This window comes from Phascolarctos cinereus, unplaced genomic scaffold, assembly GCF_003287225.1.
Source record: "Phascolarctos cinereus isolate Bilbo 61053 unplaced genomic scaffold, phaCin_HiC Scaffold_5;HRSCAF=322, whole genome shotgun sequence".
Taxonomy (NCBI): domain Eukaryota; kingdom Metazoa; phylum Chordata; class Mammalia; order Diprotodontia; family Phascolarctidae; genus Phascolarctos; species Phascolarctos cinereus.
In genome coordinates, this window is record NW_027555958.1 from 58,395,645 (window position 1) to 58,412,974 (window position 17,330).

The following is a 17,330-nucleotide window of genomic DNA, read 5'->3' on the forward strand; positions in this document are numbered from 1 at the left end:
AATTAGCTCTCCCAGTTCCTACATCGGGGCTTATTCCATTTTACTACCATGTCTTTTTCATTGAGAATCTCCGGCAACTAAGCAATCTGGGTGCCAGTAATTCTCCTGTAATATCTCCATTGGGTTGTAAAGTCACCTTCATGAACGATGCATCAGGTGATTAAATTCTGTGATGCTAACTTAAAGGAATATCTCAATTACTTACGGCACACTTCAGAGACTGTCTCAGCACACTGTGCAAGCCCCTGGTTCCCAATCTATCACTTAGCAACAAAAGCACCGAGGAGCCCAAAATAGCACATTTAACAGAAGACATGAGTGAATTTTCTCAAAGGGGAAAAATATAGCAAGACAAATAGGTAAAAATATCTCCTGGTAGAGAGAGGGCTGATGCCCTTGCCACATTTCTTTGCCATTTTACGTAGAGGGCTGACTCAAACAGCAGAGAATGGCTGATCTCAAAGCCCTATTCCCAGCTCTGTTTAGGAACCTTCTGCTTGGCTGTGTAAGCCCAGGGAGGTGGAAGGAGGAGGGTCCCTGGGAGCTGAGTCACACTCAGAAAGCTCAAAGCAGTCACTAGGATGCTGGTGATGGTTTGGAGGGTTTCCTCCTGCTGAGCCTGGGATGCATTGCATGCAGAGAGTTGGAGGGGAGGAGGGATGTTTGCTATTTTTTAACTGAGCTGACCAACCGAAAGTGTAGATAACCACCATTTTTGATGAGGCCAGACAGATCTCGTGATGTCCTTCTTCCCCTTGCTCTAAACCATGACAGCTAATAATGCCACTCTCTGTGAGTCAGCCCTGATCATTTAGAAGTGCTTCTATTTTCTTCTGTGCCCTTGAAGGCATCGACAAAGACCAGGTGTAAATGGCCCTTACTGAGGGTCTGCATGACTTAGGGGTATTTGGAAATTACATGGGCACAGATAGGTCGTTATAATAGGACTGAAATTCATAAATAGAAATAGGACTGGATTTGGGAGTCCAAAGCCCTGGGTATGACCCTCAGTACTTGCTACTTGTGTGATATGGGGCATGGTCCTCAGTTTCCTTATCTGTAAATCAGAGGGATTACACAAGATGATCTTCCACCTCTAAATATAGATAGATAGATAGACAGACAGACAGACAGATTGATCTATAAAATATGACCTTCAAGGAGGGCTTATGGGCATTAGAGCTGGAAGGGACCTTGGGGAGCATCCAGGGCCACTGCAATGTTTTACAGCTGAGTAGATGAAGTCCAGAGATCATATGATTTTTCCCAAGGTCACACAGGTAGTAAGTGGAATTCAGGTCATCTGACTCCAAATTCTAGTAGTCTTTCCATTGTTATCATATTAGTTAGCTCAAAGCTTCCAAAATCCCCTGTGAATTGGGGCTTTAAAAGACAGAATGCTGAACACACATTTCCATATATTGAAGATTATTTCAAGAACCTTTATCAGGGGAGAGGGAAGGGTGTAGACGTTGGGACCTTTATTATGGAGGGGAATTGACAGCTTTCCAATGTGGCATAGTGGGGGGGAGTTCTGGTAACTATTTAACAACTGGGGGGGAGAATGTTTGCATGAAACACTTAAGTTTAATTAATTTAATTTAAAATTTTAATTAAAATTAATTTAAGTTTTAGTTTAATCTGCATCATTAACATTTCTCCATTACTTTAAGTCTAGAAATCAACAAAACACTAAGCCAAGCTCTGATTTGTGGGCTGCTGATTTTCAAGGTATAAATACTCAGACTGAAAATTTAACAACTGGCTCTCACAAGACCAAGTAGAGCTGGCTCTGGTATACCCTTGGTGGGTCTGGAACTTAAACTTGCCCTTCTAACAACCCCAGAACTTCTATTACTTGAAAGGAGCTTAAATTAGGTCGATCTATAGACAGGGGTTATAAGGGGAAATAGATTTAGAGCTGGAAGAGACATTAGAGATCACATGGTATAATCCCCCTTACTTCACAGATTAGGAAACTGAGGCCAGAGAGGTCCAGTGATTTGCCTGAGGCCCTGCTGTAGTAAGCAGCAGAACCAGCATGTGCATGCATGCCCCCTAAAGCCAAATCCAGTGCTCTATTCCTCTGTCTTGCTGCCATTCTAAGATCCAATCAGTCAAACCAATTTTAGTCATTTCAACTAACAGTTAATAAATCCATAGTATGTAGCAGGAATGATATGTTGTACAAAGAATATTCAACTTAGAGTCATAATATCATAGGTTTTGAGCTGGAGAATACCTCCAAGGTCATCCAGTACAATCCCCTCATTTTACAATTGAAGAAAATGAGGCCCAAAGAGATGAACTGACTTGTCTGAAATTACACAGGAAGTATGCAAGATATGAACTCAGGTCCTTCGCTTTCAATCCACTGTCTTTTCTATTGGACCATATGTGAAAAGACTCAGGTTTGAGCCTTGGCTCAATTAATAAGTGGGTGACCTTGAGCAAGTCACGACCTCTCTGGGCCTCAGTTTCCTCATTTGTAAAATGGGGATTACAACAACACTTATTTATATACCTTCCCCCCTCCCATAGGGCTGTTGTGAGGATCAAATAATAGTTCTATGCACAGCAATAATTAAGTGCCATATATACATATATACACATAATAAACACATATGCCTATGTACACATACACATGTATATGTAATATGCACACATCATTGGGACTGCTAGGTGGCACAGTAGATAGAGTGTCAGGCTTCAGGAAGACTCCTCTCCTTGAGTTCAAATCTGGCTTCAGATACTTACTAGCTGGGTGACCCTGGGCATGTTTGCCTCAGTTTCCTTATCTATAAAATGAGCTGGAGAAGGAAATGGCAAACCACACCCGTGGTTTTTGTCTAGAAACCCCCAGTGAAGTCATGATGAGTTGAACATAACTAAAATGGCAGAACAACAGCAAAAAAGCTATTATTACTCTACTAAACTAGTTCCATTTTGTGTTGGTTTTCTTAAAACTGCTGCCCAACACTGGGTATAAATTTCCCTCTTACGGATCTCTGGATGACTTAGCAACATTTGTTACTTACATATATTCCTGCCTCTTTCTGCCCCCACCTTTGGAGAGTGGCCTGAGTCTTGTAATGGAATTTGAATCACAGCCTTCCCTCCCCACACCAGTCCTTGCAACAAAGAGGTAGTGCTGAAAAGCTCTCTGTTGAGGGCTTAAACACACAACCCTGGCTAGATTCTACATTAGCGTTGGTCTACGTGTGGGGAGGTCCTCAGGCCTCACAGACCTAATTTTTCCTTAGTCTAAATAGATCCTCATCTGATAATAATAGATTCACTGTGTTGAAAGGATCAGAGAACTTAATGGATGGGAAAGCCCTTTAAAAAGTTAACCGGAAGGGGCAGCTAGGTGGTGCAGTGGATAGAGCACCGGACCTGAGTTCAAATCCGGTCTCAGACCAAACACTTGACACTGACTAGCTGTGTGACCCTGGGCAAGTCACTTAACCCCAATTGCCTTAAAAAAAAAAGTTAACATGAGCTCTATCCAAGATTAAGGCTCTATATTATCTAACTCCATGTCCCAGATCAATTTCATTTTTAACTACCCCTTGCTCTACCTTAGGCATCCATTCTACCTTACATTCTAAAATAGTACAGAAACATAGCCTTCTCTCTCTCTCTCTCTCTCTCTCTCTCTCTCTCTCTCTCTCTCTCCTCTCTCTCTCTCTCTCTCTCTCTCCCTCTCTCTCTCTCCCTCTCTCCCCACCAACCTACCCACCCACACATATAGTTTTTGTTCAGTAGTTTCAGTCATGTCTGATTCTTCCCCCATCTTGTAGTTTTCTTGGCAAAGATGATGGAGTGCTTTGCCACTTCCTTCTCCAGCTCATTTTACAGATGAGAAACTGAGTTAAGTGACTTGCCCAGGGTCACACAGCTAGTAAATAAATATCTGAGTCTGGATTTGAATTCAGGTCTTCCTAACTCCAGGCTTGACACTATCCACTGTGCCACCTAACTGCCCCCCTCACATGTCTGTAGATATGTGTGTATGTATACACATATATTTACATATATGTATGTGTATACATATATTGCATAAACAAATGGATGAATGAAACCACTGCTTCTTTACCTCCATAGATTTTGCAAGACCTGATCCTTCACCACCCCCCATCCCCAGCACACCCCATTCTTTCTTCTGAAAGCATTTGTGGTCTTAACCACCTTTGTACACTTAGAAAATTGTCCCCCTAGGAGCCAAGAAGCCCAATTCTGTCACTGCTGCTTGCTATCTTCTCCATGAAGCTTTCTCTGATTTTCTCATCAGAAATTATCTCTTCCTCTTCAGACCTTGCTTCACATTTCTTATATGCATTTAACCAAGGTCTACTGTATTCTAGTTATTTGTGTACTTGTCTTATTTCCCCCCACTAAATTGTAAACTCCATTAGGGCATGATTCATGCTTTAGTTATATTTTTATCTCCCTCACCACCTACTGCTATATTTACATATAGAAAAGTGCTGAATGAATGATAAATGAACAAATGAGTGAACAAGTCACCGCATAATAAATCTAGTAGGGAGGTACAGGTCCATGAATTCAATGTTGTAGAGAAATTCCTCCACCCATGCAAATTCACAACTCGTCTACAACTTAGCATATTAGAGGACTACTTGGGGGCACTTAGCTCTTCCTGCTAGAATTCCTCATTTCCTCCAAAGGTTGACTCAAGTACCAGCTACTATATCTACATGAAGATGTGAGATGGGTGTACTGGGTGAGGAAAAGCAAGAAGGTTAATTTGGCTGGACCATAGAGTGGATGAAAAGGCATGGTACCTAATAAAACTTGAAAGTCACATTAGGACGAGGTTGTAAAGGGCTTTATACGCCAAACAGAGGGATTGGTATTTTTTCCTAGAGGTAATAGGTTGTCACTGATGTTTTTTGAATATGAGAATGATACAGTTAGACCTGTGCTTTGGGGGAAATCACTCTGGAAGCTATGTGGAGGATGGGTCAGAAAGAAGAGAGACTCAAGGGAGGGAGGCCAATTAGGAGGATATCACAACACTTCAAGGGAGAGGCAATGAAAGTTTAAACTAAGGAAGTGAATAGATATGAGGAATGAGGAGGTAAAACTGACAACTTGGCACTGATTAGATTTGTGGGTAAGAAAGAATAAGGAGTTGAAGATGACTTCAAGGTTGTACATCTGAGAGACTAGAAAGACGGTGGTGCCCTCAACATAGATAAGGAAGTTACAAAGAAGTATGAGTTGGGGAAGGTGGAAAATTGAGTTCTGTTTTGGACATATTGAGTTTTACATGCCTATGGGACATCTAATTCAAGATATTTAGTAGGCAGTTGATGAGGTGGGGCTGGAACTCAAGATATCAAAATGATATAAAAAACTGGATATCAAGAGCTGGGGGCATGAAGATGATCATGGAACCCGTGGAAGCTGAGGAGATCACCAAGAGAAAGGAGAGAGAGAAGAAAATAGGGCTTCGGAGTGAGCATTAGTGACACAACTATAGTTCGATGAATGATATGGGTGATGATCTAGAAAAGGGGACTGAGAAGTGGTTATACTGGTAGGGAGAGCAACAAGAGAGAAGAAAACTCAGAGAAGAGAGAGTGTCCAGGAAGAGACAGAGAAGGGGCAGACAGACTTGGGAAAAGTGAATGAGAACAGGAAGAAAGAACTGCTTGACCTAATCAACTCATCCCCACCCTTATGTGTAGAAGAAATATGTGCCTTCTGTTTGCACTGGTAAGAGAAGTATTTTCTCTCCTATATAACCCCTCTTTTGCCACAGCATAAATACATTTAATATAATTAGTGGGAGATCCCAAGTAGATTACTACCACAAAAGCCTATTTATTTTGACATTGATGTTCTCCCAATGATACCAAATAGCTGCAAATCAAAGTATATCATATTCTAAAAAAAAAGAAAAAAGAAAAAAAGAAAAGAAATTTTGGGGAGGCCAAAGGTCAATGGAGAGAAACATGATGGACATCAACAAGTTGAGGCATATTGACAATATTGGAGCATAAAAGATATCATCAAGACCATATGACAATGGATTTATGTCATGAGAGTGAGGGACAATAGGAGAACAGACTAGTAACTACAGAGTATTAAAAATAACCAGAAAGAGGCAAAGTGAAATTTACTGTGTACAAAGTAATAGCAATATTGTGCGATGATCAGCTGTGAATGACTTAGCTATTCTCAGCCAATACAATGATCCAAGATAACTCTGAAGGACTTATGATGAAAAATGCTATCCATCCCCAGACAAAGAACTAATGGTGTCTGAATACAAATTGAAACATACTTTTTTTAACTTTATTTTTCTTGAGTTCTTTTTTGTCTGTTTTTTTTCACAACATGACTATTATGGAAATGTTTTGCATGACTCCACATGTATAAGCTATATTGAAGTGCTTGCCTTCTCAATGGGGGAGGGGTGAGGAGGGAGGAAGGGAGAGAATTTGGAACTCAAAGTTTTAAAAATGAATGTTAAAAAATTGTTTGTACATGTAACTAGGGGGAAATAAAATACTAAATAAAACAAATCTAAACAAAAAATAACCAGAGAAAGGCTTCTAGCAAGTTGAGTGGATCTTCTTTGAAATATTTACAGAAAATATGGAAAAGAAATATATAGGAAGAAGAGAGGTGGGTAGGCTGCAGTATACACCAGTTGGGGGGGGGGGCGGGTGGCAAGTGTGTATCTACATTAATGTGATCCTGGGTGCACTGAACTGTCCAAGAGGAACTGAAAACTCACCTATAGGAAGTATCTCTATCCTTGCACTTTATGCAGGTCCCTGAAAGCTATGAATAGCAGAGTAACACATAGGGTTGAAGGGAGAAGGACCTGGGCCCACAGATGGAGGTGAGGGCAAGGGGTAGAGGAGTAGGTGATATCAGCACATATATATTCAACCTGACCCTCATCTATCTCACAGTGAGAAACAGAGAGCTTAGGTGTTTGGAAAGTACAGATATTAGACAAGCTCAGGTTTCTTTTATGTCTCCATAATGACATTTTTCTATTAAACTGCTTGGAAGCATATGTCTATTTCCAGGAAGGGGACCAACATAATTCTTTCAATTTGGAATAAGGACATTTAAAAAAAAATCAAATGCGAAAGAAAAATACCAAGTCCAATTAATATACTCCCTTCCTCTCTTATTTAGTATGACAATCCCTATTGCTGACAGATGGGCCCTCATAGCATCTGCCCCCAAACCCTTTGACCTGAATTTTCTTAAGATGAATGTTTTCTCTTGACTCTGAGAAGGTGGCAGAGGGAACAGTGGGTGTCCAATTACCTGAGTTATACAATGGATCAGTGAAGAGCACTTGAAGGAATATTTATCAGATACTCTTAATCACATTCCTTGCTTGATGTTTTTTGTTTTGTTTTTGTTTTTTCAGATGAACTGAGAGGATTATATGTATTTTTCCTCATCAAGGCTTTTTGATGGGAGTGAGGAGTGAAATACAGCTATGAGAGAACAATTTACAGGACAAGTATCATTCACCCAATTATTAGTGAAACCATATCTTTTTGTTCCCATGTCAGTGTTCTCACATTGGGTCCTGCTACTTTCCTGAAAATGGCCAAAAGAGAACCCCTTCCAGCCACTCAAAGGACAGGATTCCAATAGCTGGCAGAGCACCCTAGTCATGGCTTCAACACATGGAACAGCACCAAGCATTCCATGAACAGAGGAAGAGAATGCCACCCCCAAAACCACCATTCTTTTACCTTCAGCCACAGGGGAAAAAAAAATAAGAAACATCACTTTCTTTGTTAAGTATCTATAAAATAGCATATCCTAGAAGTACAACACCAAACACTGGCTGCAACTCCCTTGATAAACAGTTTTAATATTATAGCACTTAATCCTTTGTAAAGCAAGTCTGGGGTTTTTTTAAACTTAAGATTTAAGGAATATTACAATAAAGGGGAAAATGCTAGCAGTAGAAAATTCATTTCTAAGCAGAATACCAGGCTTTAAATTAGTGAAATGCAGAACCTAGCAGAAACTCAATTAAACCAGCAATTAGAAATGATGAAGTGGTAGGAGAGGCAACTTGTTATTTTCAAATGAGTTCCAGCATTGGGCTCTATGAGATCAAGTGACATCCTAGTGGTGACAACTACATCTGATAAGAATCATCTGGGATCTTGAAAGCTGGAGTATCAGTTTCTCCCTTTAAGTGGCACTACTTTGGCCTTCAATCTACACAAAAAGGCTATGGAATTAAACACTTTGGGACCCCATGTTTCAGTAGTTAATAGGGAGTCAACTCATTCTAATTAAAAATTTACCTCTTGCAGGAAGTCTTCTTAGACAAATCCCATATAGCTCTAGTAATTGCATTCTAGCATCTTCTTAACACGTCTTTGCCGCTAAGAACAGATATCATTTGCAATGTGCAAGTGTTTGAACAGATATATGTTCTTTGCATGTATGTCCTTGTATATATGCATTTTTTTCTCTATACAATTAATACTCAATATTCATTTTTTTAATGACAGGTTCCTCCTGTTCTGGAATGTTTCTCAGAAAATTTTGGTGAGAAGGTAGGATGTGCTAAAAAAAGAAAAAAGTGGACACATCTCCACAAAATGGCCACTCCAAAATGAAGCTAAGGTTTCTGGAAAGTTTTCATTGTTCCAGCTGGGACAGGGATTGGGGAGGGGGGCCCCCTGATATGGGGGATGGTAGTGATGATGAATTATCCAACATTACTTACAGGAAAATGCCCTCACATTTTTCACGCTGGTCAGAGATGACGAAGTGGCTGTGACAGCAAAGACCTATTCCTGCTGGTGTTGGTGATTTCTCAGGAATACAGAGAGCCAGCTTCCTGGGAATATCATATCACTCAACCCTAGGAATGAATAGAGTTGAGGAAGGAGGGGCAAGGGTGTCTTCTCCTTAGGCTTCCTCTCAGTGGGCTACATATGGAGGAAGCAGCTTCCCACCTAGTGATGTGTGTCAATACCAGCTTATAAACACCCTTAGAGAATCATCAGTTTTACTTTGGATTCTGGGTCGTTAGCACAAACTGCTGCAAAATTCTTGGCACTCATTCCCTTAAACAAAGAAATCCGACACACTAGGGGTCCTCACCAGGAGCGAGCTACACCCTCATGATGCAGACTCAGAAGTTCTCAGGGACAATATCCAGGATCATAAGATCATTGAGCTGGACGATATCATAAAGGTCATTTAGTCTAAACTCCCCTCTCCTCATTGTACGGATGAGAAAACTGAGGCTTCAGAGAACTGGGATGACTTTGCTCAATTTTACACAGACAGAACTTCTAACTCCAAAACCAATGTTCTTGCACTTGTACTACAGACTAGTCTCAAGCCTTCTCTGATTCTTCCATAACTGCTCTTCGTTGTTATCAACTCAAGCAAGGTTTAAGGGAACAAAATTGGTAGGTGCTGGGAAGGAGGTGAGAAAAAACAGAGTGGACAACCAAAGGTAGGTCCTGTATAAAGCATTAAGATTTAACCTTGCTCTGGGTGTCCTCCTTTCAGCCCAGGGCCTGGCGCACAGTGCTTGATAAATGCTTATTGACTTGATTTATCTGGCCCCATAGACATCTGAATTAAAAAACAATGTCTCCCAGGTTCTAGATTGCTTTAAGCATTTTTATTCTCTGTCTATTCTCCATGTAAAGAAAGGGATACCCATCCACTTCTAGCACTTATATCCAGACTGATATCTTTGGTAAACATTAAAATACCCATTTCCCACTTTTCCTTTCACTGGATCATTCACTTAAAAAAAAAAAACTAAGTCACTCATAGAAATCCTAAAATCTCTGGGCATAGGTCTGAGCCAAAAGGCTTCACCTAAGCAGTCCTGGAAAATGCCTAGGTGACTAGCTTGAGTTTTCAAAGTTTCAGGTCCCTTCAGTTCCTTTCCCTCTCCAAAAAGAATTCTGAGTTCAAGTTTATCCATAGACCACCCAGCTAATATATGACTATCTTTGGGGGAGTCTCACCCATTCCATAAAGAGATAACAAAAGTCCCTTTCCAAAATACATCTTGCCAACATTGACCTGAAGCCAACTGGGATGCCAAGGAAAAGAAAGAGTGGTTTAAAAAGAAGCTAGGGTGCCTGATCTGATAGGTCCTTCCTTCCTCCATCCCATCATTTGCCTGTGGTATTTGCAGGACATCTGATTATTTGAGAACATGGGCAGCTTGGTCTGGAAATGAATGATAAACAGACAGGATTATGAGAAAATTCATTGAGGAGTCCAAATCCTTCCTCCCCTTAGATTTTTTCCATTGCTTATCTCAGTGGCTTTACAGTGGATTAGAGATGAAATTTCCTACTGCGGCAAAACTGGAGAGGAAGGACTGCAGAAACAAAGGAGATAGAACAAGGTGGAAAAAAGAGTCCAGTTTTCTGGGAATCTTCTCGATGCCTCCTTACTTCCCTACCAGATCAGGATTCCTCTCCAAGGGTCAATCATGGAGGATTAAGAGGAGGAGAGGAGTTCCCCAGGGGCAAATAATCTCCCATCCTTCGAATCACAGTATCTTTAATTTGGCATGCACTTCCTCTTCCCGGAGCTATGCATGATTCCTGACCCTAAGGACATGTAGATTAATTAATGAGCATCAAGTTCAGACACAGTGAGGGAGGAAATGAGGGAGGCCCAGGGTCCTTCTGGAAGAACATTATTGATACAAAAATAAAGCCAGCATTCTAAATTTCCTCCCTAGCACCCTCCCATCCTGACACTTTAGACACCCCCCTCTCCTTGGCAGCTTTAACCCAGTCTCCTAGTTTCATCGTGGAGTAGCAAAAAATAAGATGAAAGAAGAGCCCAGCCAAAGTGTTGGGGATTCACTGAATGAGCCCCAGAGGAGGCTAGAGTTGGGGTATGGAACCAAAGACTTGAATAAGGAGGTCATGATCAGAGTTGGGTTTCTTACCCTAATGCTTTTTAGAAAGAACCCAGATCTTTCTAGGTGAATTTGGTTGTCTATCCCCCTGTCCCCAACACATACAGAGTGGCTCTTCTTTCTCACTGCAACCCTTCATTGATACCTGCATCTGCCTGGGAATACTTGAAGGTGGAGAAATAGGTCACATTGAGGCAGTTATTGACCTTTCTTCAAACCATAGGAAATCCTGCATTTTTTAACTTTTGCCTCCCTTGAAACAGCATAAGGATCACATTCTTTTCATATCATGGCTAGCAAAGCTCCAGAGAAGAGGGTTTCTTTGAGGCTAGAACCACATCACACACACACACACACACACACACACATACACACACACACATACACACACACACCCATACACAAAGGTCAAGCTAGACATTTGTTCAGTAACTGCACTCCAGACAGTGACCCTAGTTTCTGGAAACTGCTTGGTAGTCTGATAGCCTGGCATCCTGAGGATGTGCCCAGCATTTTCTTCTATGGAAACATCCCACACCAAGTCTCATGATCTCATTTGGAAGTTTTGGCCTTTAACGATCACACTATTTTCCCCCTCACAAGTGATCTTTGCTAAATAGTTACATTCAGCACACACACAAAGACTGGGCACATGACTGAGTGTGACTCAGGGTAAACAAACTCACTCTGATCAGAACTGGTGGGCACAATTTGGCTTACACACTGAGTCACCCTCTGTGCTGAGCCACGGGAATCTGGTGAAATGTAACCACGCACTTGGCCATTAAATATACAAGCCAGCTGAGGAGTCAGAGTCAGAAGGGAAAGCTATCAATGATAATCGAACATACAACCTGAAAGCTTTTTTCCATTCATACAGAAACCACCTAGTCAAAAAACAGCAAAACTGCTTCACCTATCATCTGATAACCAGACAGCCTACATTCTTGAAGATTTTTTCCTCTGTGTCCTGAACACATATTTTTTTTAAGCTCTTGAAGTTCTTATCAACATAGGAAATCTCTTGAAAATAAAATCTCATTCTTTCAGTACCCTCCCAAACTGCCACCTTCCTTTTTTTTTCCACTGCCTTCACCGGCTTCAAGCCCATGGATTGAATGCCACCTTTGAATAGTTCTGGTAATAGCTCTTTAAACAAAGCCCTAAAGATATAACTCTCAAAGAATAGCCAGGGCCACATGAGAAAATCTGGGGCAAATTAAAAAAAAAAAACCAACCCACAAAACAACATAACACCCAACAGTGAAAGAGTCAAAGAAGGTCCTTGCCACTGGGATTTCAGTATGTTCACCAAACTATAAAGCAGCTTGGACTTGATAAGTTTGGCCTTCTAAAAAGAAACAGCAGGTTTGGTTTCCAAATCAAACCTCTGAGGTACTCCTGGAGTTAGGGGAAGCACCCAATTGTAGTTACATTTTAAAATAGCGTAAAAATCACGCACCCCAATAACTCCTCACCCCATCAATCACAACCCTTTTACAAATAGAAATTCCCCATGAGAGTAGATCCCTGCTCTGAATTCATGAAGGACTAAACTCGGGCTAAGCATTAAATATTCATCAAAGTGGTGAGCTCCCCTTGCCAATGTGATATTCAAGGTCAAATGGATCTGAGGCCGAGAGGCTGAAGCCGGGGTCCCTATGGTTTGCAGTCAGCAGACCCCATGTTTCAGGGTGGCCACTGTTCCTCCCATCCAGGGAGGTGCAACCTCAGAAGCAACCTCTTTGTGCTGAGGTGGGCCCCTGGATCTCAGTAAGCTCCTGGGTCCTACGGTCCTGTCCTCGGGCCTGAGCAATTTTAGCTGCCCTCTCCAGGCTCCTTAGGGAACTCAGGCGTCCTCGACACCGCCCCCCACCCTCACCCCGCCCCAGAGAGTACTTCCGTGCTCTGCCCCTTAGAGAGCGGTCAGCTCAGTAACCAGGCAACAGACGTGGGAGCAGCTATAGAGGGACCGGAGCCCGAAAAGCCTGACACCGAGATTGGGGAGAGGGCTTCCAGCATCACCATTCCCAGGCCTGGCTGGGCAGGTTCAGGGAAAAGGGCTGGGGGAAAAATGCAGCCTGAGCTTTGCTAGGAGAGAACGTGGAGTTATGGGCTGGGGGGGGGGGGGGAGAACAGTGAATGGGACAATGCTACGGCCCAGAGGGAAAGTTGCAACGAGAGACCCTTGCGAAGACTCCAGAGCTCAGGGAAATGTTCGATCCAGCTCCGAGGACAGTCCGCGCCGGGAGGGGAAGGAAGAAGGGAGGAGCACAGCGCCGCGGCCATCAACTCACCTGTCCTGGGGACTCCGTGGAGCCTCCGCCCTGGTGGCCAGCACTCAGCGCAGCCGGGGCAGCTGAGATTCTAGCTGGGTCCTGGGTCCCCAGCTCCAAGCTCTCGCTTATTCACACCCTTGTCCAGACACCCGACAGTCTGGGTGCAGCACGGCGTTAGGAAGACTGCCCAGAGCCCCGGGGCTGCGTTTCCAGGCGGAGCTGCGCGCGCCGGCGCACGCGACAAGCACCCCCGCCCCCCTCACTTCGCTCTTCCAGTTCAGGAGTGCCAATCCTCCCCAGCCAAGCTATCCTGGGCCAGCTGCTCCAGGGGCTGCTGTACAGAGCTGGTGCAGGCTTGCTTGGAGTGGCCCTACCTCGAAGTCGCCACTGGGGCAAAGAGCCTGAAAATGGTGATGGAGGTAGTGGCGGCGGTGATGGCGAGGTCCCTGGCCACGGTTCCCTCCTCCCGGCAAAAGCCGAAGTGAGGCTGCCTAATTTGGAGATGTGCACCCTGTGCCTTGCTCAGCTTAGCCCTGCCCTGAGCCCTGGAACTGTGTCTGGACTCCCCTATCAGCACGGGGGACAGCGGCACTTTGTACTGTCCCTGGTTTTCCGGAAGGCCACTCTTTCCGCTGAGCTCGTGACGCAAGCTTGACTCACTCGCGGTCCCGCGTCAATGGGAGAGGCACGCGTGCTGTAGACGGAGCTTGGATGGGGACAGGAGGCTGAGGAGTGGGAAGAGAGGAGGGGTGCGCTAGTATCCATCTGTGGGGATGGAGGCCCAAGCTGAGGCCAACATCTGCTGGTCTTCCTTTCTCAGCAACAGGAATACATTCACGACACTTCAGATGGTTGTCTCTGCAAGCACTCACCAATGACCGCCTGGGTACACATACATCCGGCAGGTGCCAGTAAGGCTATCTCTACATCTAAGGCTTCCTAGGTTTCCAGAGAGAGCAGGCTGTAGTTCAGATCCTGTGCCTCATTGATCAAAGCCCTGTAGGAGAGGTAGCCTCCCATTTCTTGGCTCTGGACTTCCCGGACTTAGACAAAATCCCTCCAATCTAGCCAAACTGGAGTATTCACCATTCCCTTAAAGCGATTTGTGCGTTCTCAGCTCCTTGCCTCTGCTCTTTTGACCCTAAATGCCCCTTTCCCTTTTCTGCTTTCTCCGCCTATAGCATTGATGTCAATGCCTTAAGGACCAAATCAAATCCTTTTACTTACTGCCTTCCCCCGAGCATCCTAACAGCAGGTGACCTCTCCTGCCTCCAAACACGTAAAGCACTTAAGATCTGTATCATTCCTTAGTGGAGAATAGAAGGGCCTGGAGTGCTATGGTCCATGGAGTCAGACACGACTAAATAACGACTACCACCACTATTCCTTTGATTCTTAGGAGGTAAACTTTTCATGAGTCCATTTCTTCTCTTTCCAACTAAAGCTTAAACCTTTTGGTCGAGGTGAAGTTGGGTCACAACAGTTCGGGACTTGGTCAGGAAGACCGGAGTTTGAATCCTGCCTCTTTCACTTACTAGGTGGGTGATAAAGGCTAAATCACAACCTCCCTGAGCCTCAGTTTTCCTCATCTGTAAAATAGAGGTGATAATGGGGTGCCACCCTCACAGGTCTGGGATGAGGCTTAAAAGGTAGTGCTTAGTAGAGTCTAATCAAAGCTGGGGTCTTTAGGGACCTAAAAGACAGACACTGAAATGTAAAACAGAAAGCAATATAGACTTTCTCCACTGGGGAAAAGGACTGCGGCTTGAATTACTCATTAGTATATGAAGGGGCCAGCTAGACAAGGAACGTGCCTCCAGGGTACAGACTTCATTCATAGCTTTGTTCCTGGTCACTTATCTGCATAAGATCCTTAAAGAAACATAGGAAGCATAATTGACTGAATTGAGAACGAACACCCTGAGGTAAGATAAAGGAGAGGGTTTTTGAAGTAGCTAGGATTGTCTGCATAAGGGAGATTCCATCTTCTTCTCAAGTCCTTTAAGTTGGTGGCAAATAACCTCTAAGCCGAAAGAGTCTTAAGGAATCCAAGAGGAAAAAAAAAAGGGTGTTTCTGCCAATCTGGAACTGTGTTGTAGTTCTCCAGCTGAAGAGAATGCAGCTCTTAGCCAGTCTGTCAAAGGAGCCACACGCTGGGAAGATCTCAGTAGCTGCGCAACCTACCAGGCCTAACTTGGGCAGCTCTGACCCAGTCAGAGCAGTCTATGGGGCCTGGTCCAGTCCAGCAGGGCAAGAGCATGGCTGAATGGACTGCTTCATTATCTCAGGCCAGCAGCACATTTGTCCACCCGATCCACCGCACCCTGAAATGACCCAGCTCAGTTGGGCCACAGAGCAATTCTGTGGACAATACCACACTCCGAATTAAACTTGAAAGGTCCAAGACATCCCCTAAGGCCCTTGAGATTCTGTGGTATTTGAAGGAGAGTGAGGGAAGAGATGCTTTTTAATTACTCTTTTTGGTGTGCTATTTGAGTAAACACCTTTGCTAAAGAACTGAGTTTATTATCCTGAGTTTATTATTTGATTGTTAAAGGAAACTTCACCTAAGGACCAGCCACCCCTGTGGTACCCAACCTGCCTGGTTCTAGTTTGAGTGGAAGGAGGGAGCCTATAGCTGGCTATTGCATATTTATAGTGCTTTGCAAACATTAAATGGCTGTATAAATGTTGATTGTTACAGAAGGACCATTATTTCACATTTCTTTGTATCTTCCACAGCACCTAGCACCCTATTGTTAGTTGGTTGACTGATTGAACCATTCTTTTTGCATTGGTGTTACATACCTCAGTCATCCAGGTCTTGAGTGTTTCATCCCTGGAAGAAGTGGGATATTTGACCAGTCTCCTTTCCCTGCTCTCTACTTTTCCTCTGGATCTTTGCTGCTGATCAGTAACAGGCAAGGCAACCTTAGCAGTGCCAACCCGGAGCCTTGTTTTCTCTCTCTTTTACAAGGGAAACCTAGGCATACTTGTTCCAGTTGTTTTCAGAAGTGAGTAATTGGTGGGAAATTTTGGGCATGGCTTTCTGCCAGGGGAAACTGAAGCGAATCAAGTCTATATTTATCTGTTATATTTGCATCTTCAAGGAAGGAAAAAAGGAAGGGAGGGAGGGAGGAAGGGAGAGAGGGAAAGAGGGAAGGAGGGATGGAAGAAAGGAGGGAAAGGAGGAATGTAAGGAAGGGGAGAGGGAAGGAAAGAAAGAAGAAAGAAAAAAGGAAAGATGGAAGGAAGAAGCAAAAGAAAGAAGGAAAAAAATTACTAAGCACTTACTACGTCCAGGCGCTGTATCAAGCCCTAAGGACACTAATACAAGCAAAAAGAAAAAAGAAACAACAGTCCCAGCCCTCAAAAGGAGCTTACTTTCCATGGTGAGCAAGCTGCAGGAGTGGTAGGATGTTCCATGAGGCAAATACTTGAATCAGACAGACTACCATTCTGGTGCAAGACAACATATAATTTTAAAATGTTTTCCTGATTTCATAGCTGGTGAAATAGAGACATAAAGCAAGTACAAAACAAAATCTTATTTTTTTATTCAATACACATTTATTATGCATCATCTGATGTGTGCAAAGCACTTTTCTAGGAAAGATACAAAGTTTACATAAGATATAGGTCTGGGTCCTCATGGAGTTTATAGTCTAGAAGGAAAATAAGGTAGCAAAAAAAAAGTATAATGCAAACTATCTACGCGCATTTGAGAGGAACAAAACCATGTGCCCAGTGAGGCCTGAACGGGAAGGTTGCTGCAGCGGGAGGGATCAGTGAAAGTTCCATTAGTGGGTAGCAGTTAGGTTGGGCTTTCAGAAAGGGATAGCAGTTTTGCAAACAAACAAGGGAAAGGGGGTGGGGGGTTGGGGGGAACCCTTGACAGAAAGCAGAGCAAGCAAATGTGACAATCCAAAAGCATTTATCGGATGTTTACCCAGAGCAAGAATGTAAATTCCTTGAAGGCAGGTGTGGGTTTGTTTTTGATTAGTATCACCAATGTCTAACATAATGCCTGGCCCATAATAGTCACTTAAAAAGTACTAATGAATGAATAAATGGATATAAGGCACTGGGACCATAAAGACAAAAGGAAAAATAGG

The 17,330-nt window shown here is 43.3% G+C and overlaps 1 protein-coding gene across 1 annotated transcript in view; it reads right to left on the reverse strand.

Annotated features, from left to right (window-relative positions):
- Positions 1-14,234, reverse strand: part of SLC6A17 (solute carrier family 6 member 17) — a 65,673-nt gene extending 51,439 nt beyond the window's left edge. Inside the window, exon 1 of the mRNA XM_021000881.2 lies at positions 13,234-14,234. The gene's annotated coding sequence lies outside the window, so the exon portion shown is untranslated. The remainder of the gene's footprint in view (positions 1-13,233) is intronic.
- Positions 14,235-17,330: the final 3,096 nt, after the last annotated feature.